Source organism: Staurois parvus, unplaced genomic scaffold (assembly GCF_062004578.1).
Source record: "Staurois parvus isolate SC_StPar_1 unplaced genomic scaffold, SC_StPar_1.0 ptg000845l, whole genome shotgun sequence".
Taxonomy (NCBI): domain Eukaryota; kingdom Metazoa; phylum Chordata; class Amphibia; order Anura; family Ranidae; genus Staurois; species Staurois parvus.
In genome coordinates, this window is record NW_028318641.1 from 1,645,551 (window position 1) to 1,667,458 (window position 21,908).

At 46.2% G+C, this 21,908-nt stretch overlaps 2 protein-coding genes across 4 annotated transcripts in view; one reads left to right on the top strand and one right to left on the bottom strand.

Moving 5' to 3' along the window:
- ASB7 (ankyrin repeat and SOCS box containing 7) overlaps nucleotides 1-11,058 on the bottom strand; it is a 104,655-nt gene extending 93,597 nt beyond the window's left edge. Inside the window, exon 1 of one of the 2 annotated variants that reach the window (XM_089655527.1) lies at nucleotides 10,680-11,058. The gene's annotated coding sequence lies outside the window, so the exon portion shown is untranslated. The remainder of the gene's footprint in view (nucleotides 1-10,679) is intronic. The other variant, XM_089655528.1, reaches the window with a different exon arrangement.
- A 200-nt stretch (nucleotides 11,059-11,258) lies between these two features.
- LINS1 (lines homolog 1) overlaps nucleotides 11,259-21,908 on the top strand; it is a 54,394-nt gene continuing 43,744 nt past the window's right edge. For both annotated transcript variants that reach the window (XM_089655529.1, XM_089655530.1), the window contains exon 1: nucleotides 11,259-11,386. The gene's annotated coding sequence lies outside the window, so the exon portion shown is untranslated. The remainder of the gene's footprint in view (nucleotides 11,387-21,908) is intronic.

Genomic DNA, 21,908 nt, shown 5'->3' on the forward strand with positions numbered 1-21,908 from the left:
AATGTGAGTTTAGGGACCTTAGATTGTGCTCCCCTTGAGGGTTAGGGACCTTAGATTGTACACCCCTTGAGGGTTAGGGACCTTAGATTGTACACCCCTTGAGGGTTAGGGACCTTAGATTGTGCTCCCCTTGAGGGTTAGGGACTGATGTGAATGTACAATATATATAAGTACCTGAAATAGATCGATAGACCGAAGTTAAGGAACTGACACTAGTTTCAAACACCAGACCTCATGACCCCCAAAAAAAACTCTCGGTACCCACTAATGATCAGTAGCCGGTGGGACCAGCTCCTAATCATGTGACCACTGCGAAAGCCAGTCATAGTGGTCACATGATTACTGATCCTTCCACTGCAGTTGGGCGGGAAGGGGTTAAAGTAGATGGAGACCCTAACTAGACAAAACTGAGTTTGCTAAAGCCAACTGCATCCTGAACAACCGTTAGTGTTATTTTATTGAGATACTTTTTGCCTTTTCTTTTTGTTTTTGGCATCTTAGTGCTCCTTTTCACCTCCAGCCACTTCCTGTCTGCATGAACTCACACCACATATTGTTGTTGCGGCTTGTTGAGAGTGACAAGGTGGGACCATGCCTGCGCAATGTTGGATTGTACAGTCTTTTGTAGTCTTTAGAAAGTGATGCATGTTGGTGCATATGACAGGATGATGTCCCTATTGGAAGACAGCTGTCACCCTATAACAGAAAGTGCCAGAACAAGGACCTTCATGACCAGACCACCAAATTTGTTTTGCACTTAAAGTCACAGGTGTGTAAAGATTTAAAGGATATGTTCACCTTTCGTAACATGTTACACCCATATTCAGGATGTAACATATAGCATGTTACGAACGGACCGGCCACTGCACCCGATCCCCGTTGTGACAGCTAGCAAGGGATCTTCTCCTCCCTGATAGCTGTCACAATTTTAAAAAAAATTAGTATATAGTATTCTGTGAATGTGGGCGGCACAGTGGCTTAGTGGTTATCACATTTGCTGTGCAGTAAATGTGTCATGGGTTCGATTCCCGACCATGGCGCCTCCTGCATGGAGTTTGCATATTCTCCCTGTGCTTGCGTGGGTTTCCTCCGGGTGCTCCGGTTTCCTTCCACACTCCAAAGACATGCTGGTAGGTTAACTGGCTCCTGTCTACAATAGTCCTAGTTTCATCCCTGGCCATGCGGGATTTCCTGCATGGTAGGGGTTGGGGAAAGACCTGGCAACCTACCCTGTAAAATAATTGCTAAGAGAATTCATGGAAAAAGTCGCTTACGAGTGACGGTCCATGCAATCGCAAAGGGTCGGATACGACTGAATGGATAGATAGATAGATAGATTCTGTGAATGAGAAAAATACATGTCCCAGCAGACTTTGGGGCTGTCAGCTTGTAGTTCTCAATGAACTACCATGGTACTCCACAGAGCCATGGTAGTTCATTGAGACTTCCTGTCAGTAAGTATCTTCTTGCCCATACGGGATGTACGAGAAAGCAGATACAGTGGCAGATCAGTGGGAGACATGCATGGCACCAGAGATCTGCTGATTGCTGGCGCAATGCTTTAGAGCACAGGTGTCAAACTGGTGGCCCTCCAGCTGTTGCCAAACTACAAGTCCCATGAGGCATTGCAAGATTGACAGTTACAAGCATGACTCCCAAAAGCAGCGGCATGATGGGACTTGTAGTTTCGCAACAGCTGGAGGGCCGCCAGTTTGACATCCCTGCTTTAGAAGCTCAGCAAAAAAAATAATAAAACGCACATTTTTCTCCCTGCAAAAAAATGAGCATTTATTATTTTTTTGTTAAAAGGTGAACTTTTCCTTTAAGCCCAACTCCAGGATAAAAAATAACCCTTCTCCGACTACGGACTTAAAAACACAAACAAAAAAAATCCTTATTTTCACTTACCTTAAGTCACAGTCATCCAGCGTGGGGTCCTTCTCTCGGTTTACTTCCTGGATAGATCCTGCTTCCAGGTGTCCGTGCCACTGCCTGCGTATTGTGGACAATTCCAATTGGCTGGTCAGCAAAGGGGTCCTCTTAGGATCGAGACTACCAAGGGCAGTGAAAGGAGATGGGGCAGTAAGTTTAAAAGTGCGACACTGGACTAGCAGTCCCCAGAGGCAAAAATGGTGTCAGCGAGGGACCTGGATGGGGGGATTCAAGTGAGTAGAACTTACTTTACCAGGTAAGAGTAACTTAATACCTAGCTGGATTGGTTAGAGGAAGGTAGGGATGGAAAAAACAGATTCTGCCCATAGTATGGCTTCAAAAATGACCCTAGCCTGCTGAAATGGGAGTTGTTTGAGTCTAGATCAGCCTTCCTTAACCTTTTACTCCATAGGGACCCCTAAAATAATGTTCAGGCCTTAAAGCGGAGTTCCACTCACTCTGTAAAAAAATAAAAGTCAGCAGCTACAAAAACTGTAGCTGCTGACTTTTAAAAAACAGCCACTTACCTGTCCCATGATCCTGCGGTGCCCCCGCCGCAGCCCGTTTCACCGGCTGTCCTGTATTCCAGGCACCGGCATCTTCAGTGTGGGCACCCGGCCGTGACAGCTTGCGGCTTCACAGCCAGGTGCCCACTGCACTTCCTGAATGGCCCGTCACGTGTCCCAGACGACTACAGGGAGGGAGGGTAGGAAAACTTTCGCTTCCGATCGCCTAGGCGATAGCAGCAGACGTGGGAGCGGGTACCTGTCAATTTTGGGTACCTGCTCCCCAAAGGTGCCAATCCTTAATGGGGAGCGGGGGCCAGTCTTTAAAGCGGAACTTCCCCTTTTGGGTGGAACTCTGCTTTAATAAAACCAATTTCTCAGAAGTCAATAGGGAACATGTCCCTTACATTGGTGACCAGTAGAAAGCATGCAGAATGCTCTTACATACAGTTAAAAGATAATGGTATCAAGCTGCTGACCCCACCATCAAAAGGGAGGTCCATCGGCCACCACAGCTCAAGGAACCCCAGTTGGGAATGGCTGTTCCAGATGGACTAACACCTATTCTGACTATCCTGTGTAAGAAAAATATATATACTTACCTATTTTCAAGCCACTCCGGACCGGCCACGTGATCTCACCTGTGTCAACCAGCTCTGGCTGCAGGGGAAAAGAGAGAGCAGCTGGCAATACCAGGTAGCAGTGATGTCACCCATATGCTTACTATGGCTAATCCACTGTCAGCGATCTCTCTACTCACCTGAAGCCGCCAATGGCTAATACAGGGAACTGGATCACATGTCCGGACCAAAGAGGCCTGAAAATAGGTATGTATACATCATTCTTACACAGGTTGGTCAGCACAGGTGGTAGGAGAGGATAAGAAGCAGTTTTAAGATTAGTTAGGTTTATCCTGGAGTTCTACTTTAACTATGATTGTACCATCAGATAAAAGATCAACCAGCCCCAGCTTGAGCAGCCCCTAGCAACCTCTGGAGGAAAGCTGGTTGGCAATGGCTGCCAGTACCGGGAGAGGTTCAGCCAGCAGGGAGAAAGCTGGTTGGCAATGGCTGCCAGTACCGGGAGAGGTTCAGCCAGCAGGGAGAAAGCTGCTTGGCAATGGCTGCCAGTAACGGGAGAGGTTCATCCAGAAGGGAGAAAGCTGCTTGGCAATGGCTGCCAGTACCGGGAGAGGTTCATCCAGCAGGGAGAAAGCTGCTTGGCAATGGCTGCCAGTACCGGGAGAGGTTCATCCAGCAGGGAGAAAGCTGCTTGGCAATGGCTGCCAGTACCGGGAGAGGTTCATCCAGCAGGGAGAAAGCTGGTTGGCAATGGCTGCCAGTAACGGAAGAGGCTCATCCAGCAGGGAGAAAGATGCTTGGCACTGGCTGCCAGTAACAGGAGAGGTTCATCCAGCAGGGAGAAAGCTGCTTGGCAATGGCTGCCAGTACCGGGAGAGGTTCATCCAGCAGGGAGAAAGCAGGTTGGCAATGGCTGCCAGTACCGGGAGAGGTTCATCCAGCAGGGAGAAAGCTGGTTGGCAATGGCTGCCAGTACCGGGAGAGGTTCATCCAGCAGGGAGAAAGCTGGTTGGCAATGGCTGCCAGTAACGGAAGAGGCTCATCCAGCAGGAAGAAAGCTGCTTGGCACTGGCTGTCAGTACCGGGAGAGGTTCATCCAGCAGGGAGAAAGCTGGTTGGCAATGGCTGCCAGTACCGGGAGAGGTTCATCCAGCAGGGAGAAAGCAGGTTGGCAATGGCTGCCAGTACCGGGAGAGGTTCATCCAGCAGGGAGAAAGCTGGTTGGCAATGGCTGCCAGTACCGGGAGAGGTTCATCCAGCAGGGAGAAAGCTGGTTGGAAATGGCTGCCAGTACCGGGAGAGGTTCATCCAGCAGGGAGAAAGCTGGTTGGTAACGGCTGCCAGTACCGGGAGAGGTTCATCCAGCAGGGAGAAAGCTGGTTGGCAATGGCTGCCAGTACCGGGAGAGGCTCATCCAGCAGGGAGAAAGCAGGTTGGCAATGGCTGCCAGTACCGGGAGAGGTTCATCCAGCAGGGAGAAAGCTGGTTGGAAATGGCTGCCAGTACCGGGAGAGGTTCATCCAGCAGGGAGAAAGCTGGTTGGTAACGGCTGCCAGTACCGGGAGAGGTTCATCCAGCAGGGAGAAAGCTGGTTGGCAATGGCTGCCAGTACCGGGAGAGGCTCATCCAGCAGGGAGAAAGCAGGTTGGCAATGGCTGCCAGTACCGGGAGAGGTTCATCCAGCAGGGAGAAAGCTGGTTGGCAATGGCTGCCAGTACCGGGAGAGGTTCATCCAGCAGGGAGAAAGCTGGATGGAAATGGCTGCCAGTACCGGGAGAGGTTCATCCAGCAGGGAGAAAGCTGGTTGGCAATGGCTGCCAGTACCGGGAGAGGTTCATCCAGCAGGGAGAAAGCTGGATGGAAATGGCTGCCAGTACCGGGAGAGGTTCATCCAGCAGGGAGAAAGCTGGTTGGTAACGGCTGCCAGTACCGGGAGAGGTTCATCCAGCAGGGAGAAAGCTGGTTGGCAATGGCTGCCAGTACCGGGAGAGGTTCATCCAGCAGGGAGAAAGCTGGATGGAAATGGCTGCCAGTACCGGGAGAGGTTCATCCAGCAGGGAGAAAGCTGGTTGGCACTGGCTGCCAGTACCGGGAGAGGTTCATCCAGCAGGGAGAAAGCTGCTTGGCAATGGCTGCCAGTACCGGGAGAGGCTCATCCAGCAGGGAGAAAGCAGGTTGGCAATGGCTGCCAGTACCGGGAGAGGTTCATCCAGCAGGGAGAAAGCTGGTTGGCAATGGCTGCCAGTACCGGGAGAGGTTCATCCAGCAGGGAGAAAGCTGGTTGGAAATGGCTGCCAGTACCGGGAGAGGTTAATCCAGCAGGGAGAAAGCTGGTTGGTAACGGCTGCCAGTACCGGGAGAGGTTCATCCAGCAGGGAGAAAGCTGGTTGGCAATGGCTGCCAGTACCGGGAGAGGTTCATCCAGCAGGGAGAAAGCTGGTTGGCAATGGCTGCCAGTATCGGGAAAGGTTCATCCAGCAGGGAGAAAGCTGGTTGGCAATGGCTGCCAGTACCGGGAGAGGTTCATCCAGCAGGGAGAAAGCTGGTTGGCACTGGCTGCCAGTACCGGGAGAGGTTCATCCATCGCCCAGAGCAAGGATACTAAACTGCACCCCCTCCCTCACTGCTAGTGCATGTTGTAATATGGGTGTACCACCCTGCGTTCATTCCTTATCCCCTTGCTCTGCTGCACCCAGCTGTCCATCCTGCCCACCCCTTGTCCCTGATGGCTGCTCTAGATGGACTTTATTGCCAAAAGGCCTGAGACTATTACAATATCAATCTGTTCAAAAGTAAACCAGCACATTAAAATGATACCAACTATACATACAGGCCACAGCTTGAGGAACCCTGAGCAACCTCTAAAGGAACCCTGAATGGCAACGGTTGGTCTAGAAATTTTTAATTGCCAAAGACTTGACATTGCCTTACAATAGAATACCGGTGAAGAGTAAAGCAGCACATTAAAAGGATATAACTTATGCACAAACCAACAAACGGGAGGTCAACTAGCCCCCAACTTTCGGAACCTTTAGCAACCTCTGGAGGAAACCTGGTTGGCAATGGCTGTCCTAGATGGGACTTTATTACCAAAGGCCTGAGACTTCCTAACAATATCAATCTGCTGAAATATAAACCAGTGCAATAAAATGATACCAACTATACATCCAGGGAGGAGGTCAGGGGGTCAATTGGCCATATCATGAGAAACCCTAAGCAACCTCCTGAGGAACCCTGCATTGGATTGGCTGTTCTAGAAAGTCTTTATTGTCAAAGGCCTGTTTGCTGCCTTACAATAAAAACTGGTGAAAAGTAAACCAGCACTTCAAAAGGATATTAATTCTGCACAAACCTTTCCATAGGAGGACAACCAGCCCCCAACCTGAAGAACCCCTTGAAGAACCCCTAGCAACCTCTGGAGGAACCCTGGTTGTTGTAAACAGCTGCTGGACTTTATTGCAAAGGCCTGATAGTACCTTAAAATATTAAACTGGTGAAAAGTAAACCTATTAAAAGAATATAAACTATGCATACACCATCAGATGGGGGGGTGTCAAACAGTCACAGCTCAAGGAACCCCGGTTGGGAATGGCTGATCTAGATGGACTTTATGACCACAAGCCTGGGACTACCTTCCAATAACAAGCTGGAGAAAAGCACGGCGAAAGGTAAACCAGCACATTAAAATGAGATTCACATTAGTGATCTTAGCCACATTCACATCTGAGCATTTTGGCGCCAAAGTGCGCTAGCGCTCAGCAATTACAATCACATTCTTTTCAACACAGGCCATTCACATTTCTACACTCAAAGAGGTACATTCACTTTTCTTTTGGGGGGGGGGGGATTGTACCTTTTTGGCTACTTAGACTTGCAATGGAGCACCTATAAATGTTTGACAATCGTTCTCCTCCTCCCGCCAGGGAGCTTACATGCATGCATAGAAAATACTTGTAGAACACTCCTTCCCTGTTCACACCTGAGCGTTTTGCAGCTCCAAAACGCTCAACAAGCCTACTCCCATGGTTTGCAGTTGTCTCTGCCCACATAGCAGTGCTCAGGTGCCTGAAGTTCCTAAAGGAACACAACCTACGTCAGAAGAACAAAGCATTTTTGGACCCATGGACTTCGAAAGCGCACACAAAACTTCCATTAGAAAAGTCTGTGGGATCAAAATGTATGTTACTGTCCCAAGAAACTTCTGTATGGAACTTCACTGCTAAAAATGCACAAAAAAATGCTCAAGTGTGATTGGGGGGGGGGAAGGATTATTGCTGTGAAGCCGATCTTGCACAGGACAGGCCCTTGTAAACAAAGCCGATCTGTGGGGCATAATGTAGCCCTCTGTGAAAAGTCAATCTGTGTGGCACCATGCAGTCTTTTGTTAAAAAAAAAGCCAATGTGTGAGGTATGATGCTGCCCTGTGTAAACAAAGCTGCCCTGTGTAAACAAAGCTGAACTGTGGAAGACAATAAAGCAACAAAGCCAATCTGTGGGGCATAATGCAGTCCTGTATAAACAAAGCCAATATGTGGGACATAATGCAGCCCTGTATAAACAAAGCCAATATGTAGGACATAATGCAGCCCTGTATAAACAAAGCCAATATGTAGGACATAATGCAGCCCTGTATAAACAAAGCCAATGTGTGGCACAATGCAACCCTATGTAAAAAAAAAAGTCAATCTGTGGGGCAAAATACAGCCGTGTCAACAAAATTAATCTGTAGAACTCAGCACAGCCATATATAAACAAAGTCAATGTGTGGCACAATGCAGCCCTGTTTAATCAAAGTCAATCTGTTGGGGAACATTGCAGCCCTATGTAAACAAAGCCAATCTACAGGGCAAAGCACAGCCCAATGTAAACCTAGCCAATCTGTGTGGCACAATGCAGCTCCATGTAAACAAAGCTAACCAGTGCAGCATAATTCAGCCCCAGTAAAGCCCTGTGTTAACAAGACCAATCTATGGGGGACAATACAGCCCTGCGAAACAAAGCGAAGCCCCATATGAACAAAGCAAATTTGTGTAACTCAGCACAGCCCCATGTAAACGAAGCCAATGTGTGACACAATTGCAGTCCTGTGTAAACAAAGTCAATCTGTGGGGCATAGCCTCCTGTATACAAGGCCAATCTTTGGGGTACACTGTAGCCCTGTGTAAATGAAGCCAATCTGTGCAGCACAACACAACAAAGGCTGTGTAATAAAGGCTAATCTGTGCAACACAGTACAGCCCTATGTAAATAAAGCCAATTTGTGGAACTTAGCACAGCCCCATGTAAAAAAAGACAATCCGTGGGATACAGCATAGCCTTGTGTAAACAAGGTCAATCTTTGGGTCACAATACAGCCCCATGTAAACAAAGCCAAACTGTGGGGCACAATGCAATTCTGTGTAAATAAAGCCAAACTATGCAGCACAATTCAGTATTCTGTAAACAAAGCCAGTCTGTGGAACACAGCGCAGCCCTGGTTAATAAAAGCCAATATGAGGTGCATAATAGATTTTCAACAAGGTCAATCTGTGGGGGAACAATACGGCTCCATGTAAACCACACAAATCTATAGGGCACGGTACAGCTCAGCCTAATGTAAACAAAGCCCAGCTGTGCAGTACAATTCAGCCCCATGTAAACAAAACCAAGCTGTGGGGCACAATGCAGCCTTGCATAAAAAAGCCAAGCTGTGCAGCACATTTCAGTACTATGTAAGCAAAGCCAATCTGTGGGGTACAATGCAGAACCTGTGTAAACAAAGCCAATCTGTGGAACGCAGTGCAGCCCTATTTAAACAAAGCCTATTTATGGGGCATAAGAGATTGTTTAACAAGGTCAATTTGTGGTGAGCAATAAAGTCCCATGTAGACAACACCAATCTACAAGGCACAGTACAGCTCAGCCTAATGTAAACAAGGCCAAGCTGTGCAGCACATTTCAGTGCTATAAAAACAAAGCCAATCAGGGGGACACAACACAGCCCTGTTTAAACAAGGTCAATCTGTGGGGAAACAATAAAGCCCCATGTAAACAATGCCAATCTATAGGGTATAGCATTGCTCAGCCTAATGTAAACAAAGCCAAGCTGTGCAGCACAATTCAGTCCTATGTAAGCAAAGCCAATCTGTGAGGCCCAATGCAGTTCTGCGTAAACAAAGCCAAACTGTGGGAAACAGCACAGCCCTGTTTAAACAAGGTCAATCTTTGGGGAAACAATAAAGCCCTAGTTAAAGCCAATCTATACAGCACAGCTCAGCCTATCGTAAACAAAGCTGATCTGTGTGTCACATTTCAGCTCCATGTAAACAAATCCAGCCTATGGGTCACAATGCAGTCCTGTGTAAACAAAGCCAATCTGTTGGGACACAGCACGGCTCCATTTACATAAGGTTAGCCTGTGGGGCACAATACAGCCTCATGAAAAAAAAAAGGCCAATCTGTGGGGCACAATGCAGTCCTGTGTAAACAAGGCCAATCTGTGGGGCACAATGCAGTCCTGTTTAAACAAAGCCAATCTCTAGGGGGCAGTGCAGTCTTGTGTAAACAAGGGCAGTCTTTGGGGCACAATATAGCCCTGTGTAAGCAAAGTCAACCTGTGCACACAATACAGCCATATGTAAACAAAGTCAGCCTGTGCACACAATTCAGCCATATGTAAGCAAAGCCAATCTGTGGAACACACTGCAGCTCTGAATAAACAAAGCCAATCTGTGGAACACAGTGCAGCCCTGTATAAACAAAGCCAGTCTGTGGAACACAGTGCAGCTCTGCATAAATAAAGCCAATCTGTGGAACACAGTGCAGCCCTGTATAAACAAAGCCAGTCTGTGGAACACAGAGCAGCCCTGCATAAACAAAGCCAGTCTGTGGAACACAGTGCAGCCCTGCATAAACAAAGCCCGTCTGTGGAACACAGTGCAGCCCTGCATAAACAAAGCCAGTCTGTGGAACACAGTGCAGCCCTGCATAAACAAAGCCAATCTGTGGAACACAGTGCAGCCCTGCATAAACAAAGCCCATCTGTGGAACACAGTGCAGCCCAGCATAATAAAAGCCAGTCTGTGGAACACAGTGCAGCCCTGCATAAACAAAGCCAGTCTGTGGAACACAGTGCAGCCCTGCATAAACAAAGCCAGTCTGTGGAACACAGTGCAGCCCTGCATAAACAAAGCCAGTCTGTGGAACACAGTGCAGCCCTGTATAAACAAAGCCTCTCTGTGGAACACAGTGCAGCCCTGTATAAACAAAGCCTCTCTGTGGAACACAGTGCAGCCCTGTATAAACAAAGCCTCTCTGTGGAACATAGTGCAGCCCTGTATAAACAAAGCCTCTCTGTGGAACACAGTGCAGCCCTGTATAAACAAAGCCCATCTGTGAGGCATAATAGATTGTTTAATAAGGTCAATCTGTGGGGAACAATAAAGCCCCATGTAAACAAAACCAATGTATAGAGCACGGCCCAGCCTAATGTAAACAAAGCCAATGTGTTTGGTACGTTTCAGCTCCATGTAAACAAAGCCAGCCTGTGGGGCACAATGCAGGCCTGTGTAAACAAAGCCAATGTTACGTGTGCTGGGGCTCCTGGAGGGGTGAGCCTATACAGTGGTAGACATCATAGGTGTAGATTACAGTACAGAGCAGGCCTGAGGCCCATACACACCTTCCATAGACAAGACACAGATGGCTGGGGGAGGGGAAGGGTCCAGCAATGCTCAGGCTGTACGTAGGACACCACAAGGGGGTATAGGGACAATGGAGGGACCATGGCCCCCCGGTCAGGGATGTTTATTGAACACTGGCTGCCATTGTTGCGGAGTAGTGGGTGCAGGGAGCGGGTACCGGGGTGTGAGGGCCCGGCCTGGCAGGTGGTGAGCCGCCGTGGAGGAAGGGGGGAGGTTACTATGACAGAGACACACTCACCCCCGAGACACACCACCGCCCAGCGCCTCACACCGCTCCGTACTTCCCGGGGCCTGCCCCATAACCCTCCGCGATAACGGGAAGCAGATAGGCAAAACTCCCACCCCCCTTCTCCCTCAGCCGCGACCAATCAGAAAGCGGCGCCGCAAAGAGAGCCCCGAAGGCTGCAAAGTACAACACAGGGGCGGCAACGCGCCTGCGCAGCGCGGGACGTTCTCGGCGCTGATTGGCGGAGACGTCTTCCCTCTGCGCAAAGTTTCCTCCCCACCTCCTCTGGTAGCTAGGCGACGTGCTGTTAGAGCGTCGCGCAGGCGCCGTGTTGCCGGAAGTGGTGTGCGCGCTGCCTTTTTTTGTTCCCCTCCTCCCCTTATCTGCTGTTGTCAAGCCGTTGGAAGATGTGAGAGAGGTTGCCGGGGGAGCTGATAGGATGTTGGCGCGCCGTCTGAGGTGGGGGATGTGAATGCATGCTTTGTGGTTAATGTGGGTACAGCAGTGCTCTGACTGAGGAGAAGGAAGAAGAAAAAAAATAACCACCTTAGGAAATGCTAGTTGTCATGCGTTATTCTGCTCCTCTGGCTTCATTGGTCCCTTGAGTCTTTGCGGTGCTGACCTGAAACAAGCATGCAGCAAGTGAAGTCTGAGTACTGATCAGTGGAATGGGCCTCATTCATTAAGCCCTGAAATAATTTCACAAGAGTTTCTGTCTGTATGGGGGGGGGGGCTCTTTACCCTTTGGTTGCCAGGGCCGGATTTGCATTTTTTGTGAACCTTTTAACCCCTTGCCCTCCTGAGGATTCCCCCCGACCAGGCCATTTTTTGCGTTACGGCGCTGTGTTACTTTACCCTGACAATTGCGCGGTCATGCAACGTTGCATCCAAATGAGATTTACGTAATTTTTTTCCCCCAAAATTATTATTATACAGGATTTATATATTATTATTATACAGGATTTATATATTATTATTATACAGGATTTATATATTATTATTATTATACAGGATTTATATATTATTATTATACAGGATTTATATATTATTATTATTATACAGGATTTATATATTATTATTATACAGGATTTATATATTATTATTATTATACAGGTTTTATATATTATTATTATTCAGGATTTATATATTATTATTATTATACAGGATTTATATATTATTATTATTATACAGGTTTTATATATTATTATTATTCAGGATTTATATATTATTATTATTATACAGGATTTATATATTATTATACAGGATTTATATATTATTATTATTATACAGGATTTATATATTATTATTATTATTATACAGGATTTATATATTATTATTATTATACAGGATTTATTTATTTATTATTATTATACAGGATTTATATAGCGCCAACAGTTTGCTCAGCGCTTTACAATATAAAGGGAGACAATACAGCAACCATACAGTTCAATACGAGAGGGATAGGAGGGCCCTGATCCTGGGAGCACAAATGGAGCTTTGTTTCGGTGGTATTTGATCGCCTGTCCGGTTTTTATTTTTTGCGCTATAAAAAAAAAAGACCAACAATTGTGAAGAAAAAAACCCTATATTTTCTACTTTTTTGCTATTAAACGTCCAGTAAAAAAATGTAAACACATTTCATCATAAATTTAGGCAAAATGTATTCTGCAACATATCTTTGCTAAAAAAAAAAATATCACAATACCTGTAAATTGGTCTACATGCAAATTATAGCGTTTACAAATGGCTGTATAGATACTGGCATTTAAAAAAAAAATTTATACTAGTAAAGGCGGTGATCAGCGACTTATAGTGGGACTGCGGTGGACATTTTGACACTGGGGAGGAACTAACTGCCACTGACATCCCCAGTGACACCAATACAGTGATCAGGGTGAATAAAAACCACTGACACTGTACTAATGGCACTGGGCAGGAAGGGGTTAACACCTGGGGTGATCAAAGGGTTAACTGTGTGTTTCACTAGGGAGACATGCTGTGCAGAGAAGTACACAGCAGCATGTCCTTGCTGGCAGGAGAGAGACTTGTGGTGTTTACACACCGGTCTCTCCCCTGTCACTGTTTCATGGCGATCACTGGGTGCTGGCGAGGAATCTCTGTCCAGAAACCGGTGATCGACATCTGTAGCCGCCAATGGCGGCGCGGGTAGGGCGGCGTGCGCACGTGCCCGCTACCCGGAAATGCAGGTCGCGTATATAAACGTGATTTTGCGCAGCCCTTCCGCCCTGTAGCAGTATTTCTGCTATAGAGCGGTGGGGAAGCAGTTTAAAGGCAGATTGTTTAAAACTCCCCCAAACACATTTTTAATGAAAGCAGAGACCGTGGAGAATAAAACAGCGGTTGTTCCAATTTTTTACATCACTTGATATTGGTGCAATGGTTTATCAAGTGCAAATTTTCAGTAAAAAAAAAAATTGTTTTACGGCGCACCAAAACAATATATTGCCTAATTTTTGGTAAAATTTAAAAGATGAGGTTGCACCGAGTAAATAGATACCAAACATGTCAAGTCTGAAAATTGCATGCGCTCGCGGAAATGGTGACCAGCTTGCAAATTTTCTATAGGCGATGCTTTAACCTGGAGCCCGTTTTGTGTTTTTAGCATGTTTGAAAAAAAAATATTTTAGGCCTGTAGATTAGTTAAAACCGCCAAACATGATGTGTTTTCAGAAATCGGACACCCTGGAGAATAAAATAGTGGTCATTTCGATGTCCCATGATATTAAACGATTTGTGAAATGCAGAATTTCATTAACCCCTTCCCGCCGGCGCCTCCCGGCCCTTTAAGAGTTTCAGGAGGCGGGGCAGGGTTTAGGGATCATGTGACCGCCGTGACGCGTCATCACGGCGGTCACATGATCGCAAAAGGTCCCGATCAAAAGAGCAGACCGGGACCTTTCTGTGAGTACCGGACATGTGTGCTGGGAGCGCGCAGGGTGCGTGCTCTCAGCACATATGTTTTTTGTTAATTGCACACAAATGTGCGGCCGCTTGGCGTCTAGGCCTAGACGCTGGGAGGCCACACATTTGTGTGCGGCCGGCATGAAGAGGTTAAAATACACACCAAAGCAGGGCTCAACAAATCCCAGGCGCCAGGTCACAATAGCGAATAAAAATCCTATTGTCCTGGGTGCCTGGGATTTTGTCAGACATCCACCTCCCACTTGCCATTCGTGCTGCAGCCATCTTTCATGCAGTTCTGGGAGGGCGTCTATTGATGTCCTCCCAGAACCTCGCACACCCGTGCCACATACCCCCTAGTCTATGCATCAGGCACGCTCTATGATCGCAGCTGATAACAGATTGAGGTAAAGGATCAATCACTGCGGCCCTTTACCATGTGATCAGCTATGTCAAATCCCAGCTGTGACAACGTAAGAAAAGGAAAGATAACTGCCTATCCTGTGACGAGATATTTAAATTGATAATCAAGGCACTGATCATCACTGCAGCATATCAACGCCCATCAATGCTGCCTTATCAGTGCCGCTGTCTGTGCCCATCAGTGCAGCATATCAGTGTCCGTCAATGCCGCCTTATCAGGGCATCCTCATCAGTGCCCATTAATCCCTATTAGTGCTGCCTTATCAATGCAGCCTCATTGGTGTCGCTGTCTGTGCCCGTCAGTGCAAACTTATCAGTGCAGCATATCAGTGTCCATCAATGCTGCCTTATCAGGGCATCCTCATCATTGCCCATCAATCGCTATCAGTGCTGCCTTACAGTGCCCATCAATGCTGCCTTATCAGTACAGCCTCATCGGTGCCGCTATCTGTGCCCATCAGTGCCAACTTATCACTGCATCATATCAGTGTCCATCAATGCCTTATCAGTGCAGCCTCATCACCACACATCGGCAACGAAGAAAAATTACTTATTAGCAAACTTTTATATCAGAAACAAAGAAAAAGAGTTTTTGGGGTTTTTTTCCCAAAAAAATGTTCAGCCTTTTTTTTGTTTGTTTAGCAAAAAATAAACACCAGTGATGATGAAATACCACAAAAAGAAAGCTCTATTTGTGTGAAAAAAATTAAAATAATTTCATATGGGTACAGCGTTGCATGACCGCGTAATTGTCATTGAAAGTATGACCGCGCTGAAAACTGGCCTGGGCAGTAAGGGGGTGAAAGTGCCCTGTAGGCAAGTGGTTAGAAAAAACTGGCTCCTAAATTTTTTTTATTTTTTTTTATTATTTTTTTTTTAGCCGGCTTCTAGGTGCAGAACAAATTTGTCAAGCCCTGCGCTAATTTTCGAACACACAAACACAATTTATTATCAAATTTTTATGGTACAATATAAAACATGAGGTTGTGCTGAGTAAGTAGATACCCAACGTGTGAAACCTTGACATTGCGAGCACCTGTGAAACGGCAAAAACTTCAGTACCCTATATTTTCTGTAGTTGACGCTTTAACACTTTTGCTGCCAGAGCTGTTTTTGCATTTTTGTGCCGTGTGTTAAAAGACACGTTTTAGGCCCCTATTATTATTATACAGTATTTATAAAGCGCCAACAGTTTGCTCAGCGCTGTACATTAAAATGGGAGACAGTACAATAACAATACAATGCGATACACGAGGGGTTCGAGGGCCCTGCTTCTTGAAGTTTACAATCTAGGAGGGAGGGGATGGTGGTACAGGAGGAAATGGCTGTGGGGGATGGAGTGGTAGGAAGAGTGGAGGAGGGCGGCAATTAGCAGGGGGTGGGCTTCCCTGAAGAGGTGGGTTTTCAGGGTGCGCCTAAAGGAGAGGAGAGTAGGTGATAGTCTGATGGATTGGGGTAGGGAGTTCCAGAGGATGGGTGACACCCTGGAGAAGTCCTGGAGGCGGGCATGGGAGGAGGAGACCAGGGAACTAGAGAGAAGGAGGTCTTGTGAGGAGCGGAGTGTGCGTGTTGGGCGGTACTTGGATATTAGGTCAGTGATGTAGTTCGGGGCAGTATGGTGGACAGCTTTGTACGTCAGTGTTAGGATTTTGAATTTGATCCGTTGCGCAATCGGAAGCCAGTGGAGGGATTGGCAGAAAACATATTCAGTGGGTAAAACAAGTATTGTACACGTCACCATTTTTCTCAGTAAATATATTTCTAAAGGTGCTATTCACATAAAATTTTCACATGTCGGTAACAACCCGTGCAATCCATACATACAAGGAAACCAAAATAAATAAATTCAGAAATTAAGTTATGTGCAATAAAATTGAATGACACAGGGAAAAAGTATTGAACACACTGAAACGTATCTAATACTTCATACAAAATACTTTGTTGGCAATGATGGCTTGAAGACGCCTCCTGTATGGAGAAACTAGTTGCATGCATTGTTTGGTGTGATTTTGGCCCATTCTTCCACACAGTCTTCAAATATTGAAGGTTCCGTGGACCTCTTCTATAAACTCTGATCTTTAGTTCTTTTCATAGATTTTTTTTTTTTTTTTTGTATTGGTTTCAAGTCAGGTGATTGGCTGGGTCATTCTAGCATCTTTATTTTCTTTATTTGAAACCAATTGAGAGTTTCCTTGGCTTTGTAAAAGAATAGAGTAATAGAATAGAAAATAAAAGAATAGAATATAGCTGTCTTCCGAAATTCAAATTTCAGATAGAAGAGAACCAGCTATTCTTCACAAATAATTTAGCTCAATGTGATATTTTCAATTCAAATACTTCAAATCCATTGGAAAAGTTTGAATCCGGTTGAAAACGAATAAATTAAACCAAAATAAACTAATTTTGTTACGAATGCAGTTGAACAAAATGAGTAACTTAAACCTTCCCGACCTCCCTATATACACTGGAATTTGTATTAACCATTATTTATTTATTTATTTATTTAATACTAGTACTGGCACTGATCAGCGACTTATAGTGGGTCTGTGATAGTGCGGTGGGCAATCAAACACCAACTGACACTGGGTAGGAACTGATTAGCTGACACTGGCATCACCAGTGACCTTAATCTCCCTGGCGGTATTCCCGAGTGTAGCTCGGGGAAAAGTTTCAGTACCAAAAGCGGTAACCCCGAGCTACACTCGGGCTTACCATGCGGCGTTGCTCTGGGATTCCCTGCAGCACTTACCTTGTCCTTCGCTCCCGCGATGCGTCCCCTGCAGCGTCCCCGGCCATCTCCAGCCGATGCCGGCATCCGGCTTCCGTGTTCCGGTCCCTGCAAGCGTTGGGATGTACGGGGGACGGAACCGGCGGCAAATTTAAAAAGTCATTTTCTAATAAACTAAAATCACATAGTATTCTATTCCTGTATCAAACCATTTCACATACATTTTGTCCCGAGTGCTTTGTCCGCCGCCCTGCCTGCATTTTTACTGTTCTTTCTGCCTGGAAACTCAGAAACGTCCATGGCGTCCAAAAAGCGTCCCTTTAGGTCAGACGCGGTTTTAGACCGGCTAGAGAACAGCGATAGTAAATCAGAACCACTTGCAGAATTGAGTGATAATGATTCGTGGGGGAAATTCGCCATCAGACACTGAAAACGATTCTGCGACTTTGCTCAGCGATGTGCGAACTTGGCGCTTTATTTCACATTTCAGTGTTTTTGGTTTGATTATATTATTACTTTTTATGATTATTTATTAAATTATAATTTATGATTTCGTGTTTCAAGTTTTATCATACCCGGGATGTTTACTAGACTCTTGTTCGGACAGATTTCAGTGAGTTATTCCTAAGAATTACAGGCCTACAATAAAAAAAACTACATATTTCCATGCAAAAAAATGTACCGCTTTCAGCACAGAAATATGGACATAATCAGACCGCTAGGGAGGTTAAGACAGTGATCAGTGCTAATAATACACACTGTCACTGTACTAAAGACACTGGTTGGGAAGGGGTTAACATCTCAGCTTATCAAGGGGTCAAATGTGTGCCTAGCAATGTGTAAAATGTGGTGCTATTTAGCAGTAGATCCTTGTTTCTCATCCCTGCTTTGCAGGGAGAAGAAACAGATCGTTCCCTCCCGTAGAGAGCCCTGTGTTGATTGTCATGAATCATTGGTTGGGACCTAAATCCCGCTGTGTGCAATCCCAGTGGGAATCGGTGACCGGGGGGTGCAAGTGCACATCCTGTACCTGGAAGAAGCTAGTGACTCACAGTTGTGTTGCTGTTCCTGGCAGGGGTAGGCAACCTGTGGCTCTCCAGCTGTTGCAGGACTGAAAGTTCCATCATGCCTCTGCAAGTCATAGCTGTAACTGTCAGTTTTGTAATGTTGCAATGCCTCATGGGAAATTAGTTCCACAACAGCTAGAGAGCTGCAGGTTGCCTACCCTGCTGTATGGGATGCTGAGTACATGGCAGGCGGTTGGTCTGAATTCGGGGATAGGCAAATATTGTCTACATTCATCATGTGTACTCTTCTTCAACCTCTGAGAGCTTTATTTCTTATAGATCTGCGCAGTAATCCAGCGTGACACTTTCTTCCTGTAATAAAGACCGCTCACTGCTGTGCTCTCTCCTTGTGCACGGGGACTGGTCTTGTGTCTCAGCTGTCAGAATGCAATGATTATTATTATCCAGTATTTATAAAGCGCCAATAGTTTGCTCAGCGCTGAGGGGGACAGAACATGTGACAGAACAATACCAATACAATGCAAAACATGAGGGGATCGAGGGCCCTGCTCCTTGGAGCTTACAATCTAGGAGGGAGGGGATGGTGGCACAGGAGGAGATAGCTGTGGGGGATGGAGTGGTAGGAGGAGTGGAGGAGGTCGGCAGGTTAGCAGGGGGTGGGGTAGGTTTCCCTGAAGAGATGGATTTTCAGGGTGCGCCTAAAGGAGAGGAGAGCAGGTGATAATCTGATGGGTTGGGGCAGAGAGTTCCAGAGGATGGGTGACGTCCTGGAGGCGGGCATGGGAGGAGGAGAGAAGGAGGTCTTGTGAGGAGCGGAGTGTGCGTGTTGGGTGGTACTTGGATATTAGGTCAGTGATGTAGTTCGGGGCAGTATGGTGGACAGCTTTGTACGTCAGTGTTAGGATTTTGAATTTGATCCGTTGCGCAATCAGAAGCCAGTGGAGGGATTGGCAGAGGGGGGTGGCGGAGACGGAGCGGTTGGAAAGGTGAATGAGTCTGCAATGATCACTGCTGCCAGCTATAGCTAGTAGCAGTGATTATACAAAAAAACAAAACTGAGAGGTTGGTAGTACTGAAGCTGATTTGATCGATTTACTTCAGTAGAACCAGCCTGCCCATAGATGGATCGAAATTCATTCAGTTTCTGAGATTTGATCCATTTATGGCTGGCTTTAGTGTGGTTTCCATTGAGTGCAGTTTCAGACATTCTGTGCAGGAAGTCTTTCACTGTGTGGCTTGTTATGTTTGCCATTGAGGTGTCAACCATTGGATTTGCAAATGAAAAAGGAACAGCAGTTTTGCATTGCAGATTTTAGAATCCTAAAAACCGAGGTCTGTATTTTCCAGTTCAGCACTCCTCCTAAATACATTTACTATTGCAGTCTATTTTAAAGCGATATTAAACCCAAAGGCAAACATTTTATTATATTGCAGCTTGCCAATTCTTAGATGTGGCAGCTGCTTTTTTTTTTTTTTCTTTTTTTTTTTTTTTTAATGTTTTATCCTGGTGATCTGGCCAGTAAGTCTGTTGTTTTTCAATAGAACAAGCTCTCCTGCTAAAGCAGGGATGAGACAAACCATTTACCACTGTCAGAGGTGCTCACAATGATCAACTTTTATTTATTCATGGAAATCCTTTATCCCAAAAGGGAAAAAATATTTTCTGTAACGGATTATAAAGTATTAGCTGGAGTTTGGCTTCAGTGTGTTAGTAGTTCTAAATTTGTTAATACATGTAACATGCCCCTCCTCTCAGACTGACAGTGCTGCTGTCCGCTGTGCCCCCTGTGCTCCTTCATCCAGAGTTGTTGGGCACTCTAATACGGGAGGTGTGTTACTGGCCAGATCACCAGGTGAAAAGAGAGGAAAAAGCCTAAAAGAAAACTAATGCAGCCGCTACATCTAATGATTGGTAAGCTGCAATATATTGTATTTTTGTTTTTGGGTTTAATAACACTTTACGTTGTTCATGTAACAAATCCAATCCCTGCCCAAATCTTGTAGACTTCACACAACATCTCCAAGATACGCCCGTTCTTAACCTCTGAAACCACTAAGCAACTTTTTCCCTCCCTGGTTATCTCTCGCCTTGACTATTGTAACTCCCTCCTCATTGGCCGACCTCATCACAGGCTATCCCCTCTTCAGTCTATCATGAATGCTGCTGCCAGACTCATCCACCTTACTAACCGTTCTGTATCTGCCATCCCCTCTCTGCCAATCCCTCCACTGGCCTCCACTCAGTGTCCTCCACCCTGCTCTGCCAATCCCTCCACTCAGTGTCCTCCACCCCTCTCTGCCAATCCCTCCACTCAGTGTCCTCCACTCAGTGTCCTCCACCCCTCTCTGCCAATCCCTCCACTCAGTGTCCTCCACTCAGTGTCCTCCACCCCTCTCTGCCAATCCCTCCACTGGCCTCCACTCAGTGTCCTCCACCCCTCTCTGCCAATCCCTCCACTGGCCTCCACTCAGTGTCCTCCACCCCCCTCTGCCAATCCCTCCACTGACCTCCACTCAGTGTCCTCCACCCCTCTCTGCCAATCCCTCCACTGGCTTCCCATTCCCCAACGGATAAAATTCAAAACATTAACAATAATGAATAAAGCCATTTATAACTCTGCCCCAAATTACATCACCAAACTTGTCTCCAAATATCACCCAAACCGTCCTCTACGCTTCTCCCATGACCTCCTGCTCTCTAGCTCTCTTGTCTCTGCCTCCCATGCTCATCTCCAGGACTTCTCCAAAGCCTCCCCCATCCTTTGGAACTCTCTACCCCAATCTATCAGACTATCGCCTGCTCTGCCCACTTTTAGGCTATCTCTTCAAGGAAGCCTATCCTGCCTTCAACTAATACCTGAATCTTCTATTCTTCCAACCAGTCCATCCCCCACAGTTATTACCTTTTTGTACCACCAGCCCCTCTCTCTTAGATTGTAAGCTCCCAGGATCAGGGCCCTCCTGTCCCTCTTGTATTGAACTGTATTGTTGCTGTATTGTCTCCCGTTATATTGTAAAGCGCTGTTGGCGCGATATAAATCCTGTATAATAATAATGATGATGTACCGGTTTTCACTGTAAATGCAATTTTAATTGTTGGCCACTAGATGGTGCTGTTTACAGGCAGCAAGTTCTTGTTACTTTGTTACATAATGGTCAAGATGCCATTTAGTTGCTTCTCAGATAATAGATTGGCTGATGGTCGATTCATTCATCATTAACTTTTTTTATTATTGTTATTATTTATTCAGGATTTATAGAGCGCCAACAGTTTGCATTGCACTTTACAATATAAAGGGAGACAGTACAGTTACAATCAGGGGCGGACTGACCATTTAGAAACTCGGGCACTGCCCGAGGGCCCGGGGTCAGTAGGGGGCCCCATGAGATACCCTGGTACATTTTTCATAGGCTTTTTTGAGTTTGGGCAAGGACACAGGGGCCCCATGATCCCCTTTTGCCCGGGGGCCCCATGAGTTGTCAGTCCGCCCCTGGTTACAATACAACAAAAAAGAAGAGGATTAAAAGGGCCCTGCTCATAAGAGCTTACAATATTACTGAATATTTTTGATAGAACAAGGGAGGTTTATAATCCTTTTTTTTTTTTTTTTTTGCCATCTCTGCCCCAATGGGGGAGATTTCCCTTCACTTCTTGTCCCATAGCTAAAACACGAAGTGAGAAGAAATATCTCCAAACTGAGGGAATCTCTGGTTAGTGTCCCCATTGAAAAAATTCCCCTCTATTCCTGTTCTGGTGACAACTCAAAATGTGGGATTTTCTTTCACTTTTGGATAAGAATGGTAAACCAGACGACTGGGGTGGATCTCCCTAAAGGGAGCACAGACAGCAGTGAAAACTGACAGGGGTTCTAATCCCGCT